Genomic DNA, 8,940 nt, shown 5'->3' on the forward strand with positions numbered 1-8,940 from the left:
CTATGCCATGAGAATACATTTTCCAAAGAAGCAGGCAATGGCTTGTCATCCTCAAGGATTAACATCTACAGAGAGGTAGTGGGTGTAGTTGCACCCCTGAAGGAATAGTGGAGGGTACATTTTGGAGACAGTTAAGAAAGTTTAATCTGGGGCAGCCTTTAAATAGCAAAAGTTCTTTTCTTCAGCTTTGTCTTGGCTGGGGATGGATCCCCATTTCTCCTTCTTAGGGCATCAGGAAATGGAGATGTTTTTCTGTGTCAGTTGTGCCCAATAAATTAGTGCCTGTCCAGACCTGAAGCCTTCCCTGTTCCTATCCATTTGCTCAGGAGAAAGAGAAGTACAGGTACAGCAACCTTGATGGCATAGTGTGGAGTCAAAGAAAATCCAGGACAAGCTATGGCTGAGGCTGACAACATCTGTCCAGATGTGCAGTACAGATTGTACAATTTCTGTGGCTGATGTCAGTGAGACCAGGTGTAAAAGGGGAGGGGAAGAAGGTCTATTCCTGCTGCAGCATGGGAATTTAAAAAAATAACCTAAGAAATATCCTTGCATATTTTTTAAAGCTATTTCTTCATTTGCAGCTGAAATACTTTCAGTTTAAAGAGTGTGACAGCCCTTTTTTGTTTGAAGTAACCTGCAGGATATGTGATGGAGGGCCCAGATGAGAGCAATAAAACTTTTTTTTGCATTACTCTGGATCAGTCAAAGTGAGACAGTGTCAGTAATGCTCTGTGAATCCTCATCCTCCTCACAGCAATTTATTCATCTCATTATACTGCCAGTGCTAGTTAATATTTCTCTTTTGTCCAGAACAAATATCTTAAGGTGTGTCCACTCTCAAAAAAACAACTTTCACTTGCTAGGCATTCCTTTTTTTTTTTCTTTTAACTCTTTTTCCTCTCTGTCCTTGTAACTGTGAGAACATGGATGTTTTATTCAGGTTTTAATTCATATCCACAGTCTGGCTCAGAAATGGAAAAAACAAAAGCTATGACATGACAACCAGGAGACTCTAGGGTCAACCATCAGCCCAGGCTGGCAGGAGGCTGCTTCAAGGGGCATGAAGGGACCATTTGGGGCTAACCAGGTAAATCCCACACATGCTTCTTCCTACAAACCATGGCTGATCACCTGGTGGGTCATTATATCACCAGATAAATCCACACCAAAAAAAAAAAAAAAAAAAAGCTACAAAGAAGCAAACTTGGGGGCACTTCCTCTTAAACTGAGCCACTGAAACAGCATCAACATTTCTACTGACACTGGTGAGAGGATGGAGAACTCTGTGGGGCCTGGGATAAAAATTAAAAATGAAAAGTTTTTAAAAAATAATAATAAAAATCACCCGGGTCAGAAGGTTTCCATTCCAGTCACGTTACCAGTAGAAGTCTAAATGGGAGATCACTGTAACAGCCATTATAGGAAAATAAGTGTAGTATAATATATTACTTCTGGCCTGAACAGACTTTTAAAACTGTTTGCCAGCAGCAAACACTAATTAGCAGCTGGGCAAACTCTGCTCTCACACAGGGATGAACAAAGCTGTCTGTCCACTCACCCAGGTTCATGGCATAGAAACTTGGGTTGGATCCCAGGAAGCTTTTCCAAACAGCAGAATTCATGTGAGCATAAATGTCAGCCCTCAGCATCTTGGGTTTTTAGAATTCTGAATGGTCTTCCTAGCAGAAGAGTATTTTGGGATGGTATTTTACACAAAGGAAAAAAGTGTTAAAGGAATAATAAGCTGGAAATGAAGTTAGAACTGTGAATTGGTATATTTATGGTGTTACAGCCCTCTGGTATATTTTCAGCATAGCTTCATGGTGTTGTTCAGAATAACCACTTTAAGTAAAATTCACATTAAAAAAAATTAATATACCCTAGGAATATAATTTCTGAAGAAGAAATATTTTTTAAAATAGTATAACAACACTTGTCATTCTGTAGTGGTTATCTCCCTTAGCTGGGAAAATATAGAAACTTTTATTTCCCTGAAATAATAAAAAAGTTTTATTTTATTTACGGAAAATAATTTATGAAAACTCAATATTTTTTAATGCAGATTGGTAAAATGTTCACAGAAATAGACACTGGAGGACTGAAGTCACATTTAACCAGTTAAAACCAGTGGCTGAAAAATGGTAACTATTGAGGAAAAGTAAAACTCTGGGGCACCAAACACACTGCAAATCAAAGGCATAATATTCAGAAGCCCCTGTTGAACCTATGGGTTATTATATTTCCTTGGCAGTGGACTTTGTCTTTTCTTAAGAGGCTCCTCTTTAATGATTATTCTGTCCTCAGAGCTGTGCTCAGTTATCCAAAGATCATTATTATCCAGTTGTGTGGGAAATGGGGGAATTGCTTGCAGTTTCTACACCAATCATTCCCTGGGGAAGCAGAGTCCTCCGTGCAGCATGGGCTCTTCCCTGCCAGTGTTGGGCAGTGTCAGGACACCCAGCAGAGACTGTGGCTGTGATGAAGCCTCATCACATCCAGGTCCTTCCCTCTAATTTATTTCTGCAGCTTGGGATGCAGAGTTTGCAGAGTTACTTGGTTTCAGGCTTCAGGAGCTCTGTGGTTTGGGCTGTGCAGAGCTGGGTGTCATTCAGTGACTGCTGAAGGAGTAAAAACCTGGGTGGCCCTGACAGCTGGAATTTCTTCTACAAGGACAGGGAGCTGGAGTGCTGCATGAGAAAAAAATTGCTAATCTGAAACACTGGGTTCCCAGTAGTCCTTTTTTAAAATTCAATTTAATCTACCTCTCCTGGCCTGTCCTGCAGTGGAAGACAGTCCCTCTCTGATGTGTGGCTGCACTTTCCCAAGGAAACCTAAGTAGAAAACTTAGCACATGGGAAAATAGTTTGCTACTAATCTACTGAGTAATAATTAATTTTCCAGGAATGGCACAGATAATGAGGTAGAAAGGTGTTTTTATCCAAATACCAAAGCAAAGGATCGGGTATTGCTGTGAAGACCAGAAGCTGTGTAACCCCATAAGTAGCTCCATGAGGGATGGGAGCTGTGTAGAGGTGCTGGGATGGCTGGTGCTGACCTAGTTGTGAAAGAGGAGTCAGAAAGGCTGCCATGCTCTGGATATGGACACTGAGGAGATAAGATTGTCCTTTGGATCAATTTCCAATTTAGACCCTGTGGTATATACTCATTAAAAGGTGGGGCTGGAGAAGGATCCGTTCTCTTTTGGAGCACCTCCCAGTTACCCCATTGGGATGCTTGACCTGTGACATGTCTGACCAGTGCTGCAAGTCCCTGGGCTTGTCCTGGCCTTGGACAAACCTGGTCTAGTGGGAGATGTCTCTGTCTGTGGCAGGGGGGTTGGAACTAAATGATCTTGAATGTCCCTTTCAACCCAAACCACTGCACGATTCTAGGGAAATGACAGCTTTCCATTCTAGTTTGTTTTAAAAAGAGGATGAGGTACAGCAAAAGTAAGGCACAATCTATGCTGATCAAAAACCACTTCAGGAATTAGGTAGCAGCTGGGAAGGAAAGAGGGATCTGAGATCTCACTGCAGGTGATTTAAGAATAAAGCAGCATAGAGGGCACTTTGAAAGGATCAAAAAGTAACGTGAGCTTCACTGTTTCTGTCCCTTTGAAAGCTCTACAAACTCAAGTCATCTTTTTTGGTCTTTAATTGTTAATAAGTAATAGAAATCCTGCATGGGCCTGCAAGAAGCTTTTGGAAACCATTTCACAGCAAGCTTAGGGGTAGAAAGATGATCTGTAATTAAGAGGATCACTGTTAACGGTCCGTACAGGAGAAGTGTGTTGTTCACAGGAAGCTTTAATGAGCATCCCTACTTACAATAAAATTGAGGATTACAACCCTCCACTTACCCACGTTAGGCAGCTGAAGCTGAAGATGGGGAAATTCATGCCCTCACTGAGGACTGGAGCTGTTTGACATGACGTTGGCCTGGTGCCTGTCCCTAGATTAGAGGTTTCATTCACTCCAATGAGCTTGTGTTCTAAAAAGTACCTCTTCCCACATCACAGAAAACTTGCATCAATGGGAAATCTTTTTCATTAGGACTTGGAGATTAATCATCTTTAATAGTTCTTTTTTATTAGTTGAGTTATGGCATCACTTTCACTTTTCTTTCTTAGTGTACTTTAAGGGGACCTCTCCATCCTGTTTCCCCTGTATAATTTCACTCTCCTTATGTATTCCCATTCTTATCTTGATGCAGATCAATGTGCAATATTTCCACACTGGAAAAAGGCTTTGTGTGTTTTTCTGCAAAGAGAATGGCTTCTCTTGAACTGTGGGACTGCTCAGGTATAGCTTATAATCACAGTACTCCCCAAGTTATGGTTCTTTTTTCTTCCTCTAGTTTAAAGTAGTTTTAAAAGAATAGAGAGGTGGTTGTAGTTAAAAATTATCCAGCAAATAATTAAAAAATTACATTGGCCATGACTATCCAATATGTTTCTCTTGGACTTTGTGAAAGACCTGGCCCAGTGAGGAGGAAAGAAATAGGGCTGTGGCTTTTCTCTAGTTCTTTGCCCTGGTGGACCATCAGTCTTGCATCTGAAAGCCTAAAGCTCTTACTGCTTTGCTAAAAATCTCTTAATTAATTTTAATTCAGGTAGATGAGCTTTTCTATGGGCCTTTACCTCTTATATCTTTAAGGCACTAGAAGCTTCTCTTTCTCTCCTTTCCTGAAGGGCCAAAAACCAGAGGGGGGGCGAAACTCTGGAATGCACCAAGAAATAGTGATATAAACTGAGCATTAGGAGCTGGAGAGAATGCATTTGGCTTAATGGAAAACAGACTTTGCTCCTAAAGAGCAGACTGTAGGGGAGTTCCTGTGCAGTGCCACGTTCTCCTGGTTTTGTAAGAGCTGCTCGTGTGCTCTGTGCCTCATGTGAAGCTGGACGTGTGATGTGCTGCTTTGAAATCAGGCAAAGGAACGTCATAACAGCATGAATAGCTGCAAAAATGTCTCTAGAATTTGCTTACATGAACAATTACCCCTCCATCTGTTTGTTCTTTTTGATAAATTGCTCAGATTTTTATGTGCTGTTGACTCCAGGGTAGCAGAGACACTTTTGCTTTACTTTTTTTTGGCCAACCAGAGATGCAGCTTGGGGATAACCCAAGGAAAAGTGTGTTCTGCTTATCTGGGGGCAGAGGGAGCAGACAGGGGAAGGAGGTTGTGGTTTGGACACAGTCTGAAGGAAGCTCCTCTGAACTGGGATCACAGGGAGTGCAGCTTGCAGCAGTACCTGGTGATCTTGGCAAAATAAAGCAAGTATCTCATGTTCCCACAGCTCTCACGAACAATAGTGAAGGAAACAAAACCTCAGATAAAGGCACAGATCAACAACCCTTCTATTTCCTTTAAAAGTATATAAATAACAGCTCACTGCTCAAAAGGGAACATTTTTTGATGCCCAGGAGAAGCATTTGCTGTGCCCACAGCCTGTCCACCCTCACCCAGCACATGGTGCCAGCAGGGCTTTGGTTTGGGATCCCCAAAGCCCAGCAGTGAGGGTTTGGCCTGGAACCATTGAAATTTAAACTAAAGCCAGCCAGAGCCAAAATTAGGGCTCCATTCTGCCACTAACTCCCCTGTTTTCTGCCTTCTGAAGCTTTATTACTGGTAATGGAAAAAGGAGATAAATTGTATAGCAGGTAATAGCTTAAATCACTGAAGTTCTGCTTCATCACTTATTGGCAGCAAGTTTGTTGAATGCTGGCAAGTGTCCCAAATATCATATTGTGTGTGATTGTGTCTGTATCTTACTATAAAAAATGTGATTACCTTTTGCCTACCTGGTTCTCCTCTTTTTGTGCCTTTTTTGAGTGCACATTTATATGTATCAAAGGTACACATTTATCCTTGTGAATTAGAAGGGCTGTGGAGATTTCATGTTCTTTCTTCTTCCATTCATCATGTTGCTCTTAGTTTGGATTTTTTGTTGGGTTTGGGGTTTGTTTTTTTTTTTCTTGTGTATCAAAATACTTTGAGGTGGCTCTCAGTGTGAGCTGCACTGAGTCAAATGTTATTTTTATGCCGTCCAAGTCATTTCCTCATTTGAAAATTTGACTGAGTACACATGTTGAACAATTTTGGAAAGCTAACCCCTGCAGTTAAGCAGGGAAAAGAAAAATATTATGACAGGAGAATGTGGTCTGTGAATGGAGTAAATTAGGCATTGAAATTACAGACACTGGAAATAAACTCAGGTTCAACAATGAATTCTGCATCTAGATGTCTGCCTTGTATGAAGGCCCACAGTGGAAAAGCTGTTGGCAGCACATAGTCAGGAGAGATAAGGTTTTTTTTCCTTACATGACGCATGGAACATTTTAAACACATCCTTTAAGAGTAAAAACTTATCCTTTATCTTATTTTATGTACATGAAAACAGGGCATCCCTCTGTTGCATCTTTGCTCTATGGTGCTTTGATGGACTGAAAAACTAGAAGTGAAATAAACCTTGTGTGTCTGCTGCAGGCTTGAGAACAGATCAATTACTTTCCTTCTATTTTATGGTCCTCTTGCATCTGTGACAGAGTAACTGAAAAATTCAGGGTAAGTTGCTTTCTGTTGGGAGTCTGGTAACTCCCCTGCCAAAGAATTTTGGATGTGGGGATGACAGGAATTGTTTTGGAGTCTTCTGCTTTTTGCAGCTCATCCCACTGCTTCTCCCTCGTACATCCTGCACCCAGCACAGAGTAGCAGCACGCAGAGTTTTTGGAAATCTGTTTACTACTGTTGTTTGGGTTTGTGCTCTTTTCAAAGTCTAGTTGTCTTGGTTTTATTAATATTTTTGTCGTTTTCCTTTTTGGTGTTGTTTTGCCCCGTAACATCTGTGCAACAGTAACTCTGTTGGTTGCTATTTGGAGGAGTGAAGGGAAAAACAAAAGCTGCAGCTGTCTTTTTTGGGCTTCTTTTTTGAGTAAGGTTTGTCTGCAAGTGAAGACTGGAAACAGGAGTTCTGATCCAACTCCTCACTCCCCATGCCTGGCTGCATGGTTTTGGATTACTAATTCAGTCTTTTGTCTTCCTATCCCCCAGGAAAATAAAAAATACCAGACTTGAGATGTAGGAAAAGGCATCAGGCTTTGGACAGGTAGCCAGAGGTTACTGCACCCAGGGGTGCTGCACAGGGTCAGATGGGCCCAGGTCCCACTCCCAATTTAAGATCTGTGTTGCTCTAACCCTGCTTCCTCCCTCAGCTCCATCAGTAGATTCAGACAGGCATTAGGACTGATGACCTGAATACCCTTTAGAGGCTGTAAATCTTTGATACATAACTGTAGGACAAGCTGTAGGACACTTTGTTCTCAGACTGTTATCTAATCTGGCCATTTCATGATGCTAATACAAAGGAGCACTCACAGAAGTGCTGCTCCTCTTGGCTCTGTGAAATATTTGTGAAATTCATTTTGCAGTGTGCAGAGTTCCTTATCATTTTCCTCCAGAAGGCTTGGTGGCTAGGCACTGCTCCATAACACAAAAAGAGCTGATGAATCTGGAGGTGAAACCAGATAGGAATAATCTGAAAATGATAATATAGGAGTTGGAATATAGCTGGATTGATGGCTTGGACTAATACTGGTTTAAAAGCAGCGACTGAGTAATTTTTTCCCTTTGACTGAGACTGTGAGTGAAATTTGTCAAAGAGGATTTGATCTGCTTTTATGTTGATCTGACAGACATGTAGGGAGTGTGATTAAGAATCTTGTTTACAACTGAGTATAAGTAAGAGGTGGAGGGACTGGACAGGATAGCAGAAACTTCCATCTTAGTTCATGTCTTTAAAACTGTATAAGCTGGTTGTGGTAGCTGAATTCCCATGTTATTTCCACTTTTCACTAGATGAAAGAACCACTTTAGCTCATATTTTACTGTCTACTAACTACCCACCTTCTATTTCTTTCCCACAACAACACAGGTAGATTTTCTTCCTCCTCCACTCTCTCTGTATGGAGACAAAACTTCCCCTTCCTACACTGAAGATATCTTTTACTTAAATGAAAAAATGTTAAGCCAGAAAAAATATATATACTTTATAGCTTCATGGATTAAAGTGATTCCTCCTCTTTTGTGTTCTTCTATACAGTGAATTGAAGTACAGCTGCTCATCCTTGCATTGTTTTTTGGGGGCTGTGAGAGAGGTGGAAGAGGTGGTTTGTTGTTTGTTTCTTAAGAATCAGTGGTATCAAGAGGAATGGGGAGGGAGAGACTCTCACCTTTTCCTCAAACCAAGTGTGTACAGGTCTTGGTGTCCTTGAATACCTCAGGATCTAGAGGGCATTGAAAAATGTGAAACCACCTGCAAAAAGTGTCATTCTGATTGGGCTTTCAAAAAATTCAGTGTCACAGTGTGACTGCTGTACATAAGGCAACAGAGATGACAAAAAACTATATAGAAGGTGACAAGAAGGCTGTGAGAGGGAGGTGTAAAATCATTTCCTTAATACAACTGGGCTTAGGTCCTGTTTCTCCTGTAGCTGAAATTCAAAACTCATTCTCATGGCTGTTTGTCACATTTGATTTCTCTCTTTATTTTCCGTAAGATTACCTTGGAGCTGTAATATTTTATAAGTGATGCTTTGGCAGGGACTCAGTCCACAGAAGTCCTAAGTGCTTCTCTTCTCTTGCTCCTATGGAAGTGGAAAGGCAAGGAAAAAAGCTGCAGGTAAGGAGAGGGCTGCAGTGGTGTCAGGCTGAATGCAGCCAACTCAGCTGCCAGGGGGACTCTGATGGACAGAGGGTCCCTTCTCCCTCAAAACCTGTAAATCAGGGTCAGGTTTTGGCATGGAAAGATAATCACAAGTCTGGTTTTGTAATTCTCTGATGCTGTGTTCATGAAAGCCTGGCATTTTGTTTCATTTTTTTTTTAACTTGGGCAAAGCATAGGAAGCATGCATGACAGATTGTTCAGTTTATGTCTTGGAA

The sequence above is a fragment of the Calypte anna genome, chromosome 5 (assembly GCF_003957555.1).
Source record: "Calypte anna isolate BGI_N300 chromosome 5, bCalAnn1_v1.p, whole genome shotgun sequence".
Lineage (NCBI taxonomy): Eukaryota > Metazoa > Chordata > Aves > Apodiformes > Trochilidae > Calypte > Calypte anna.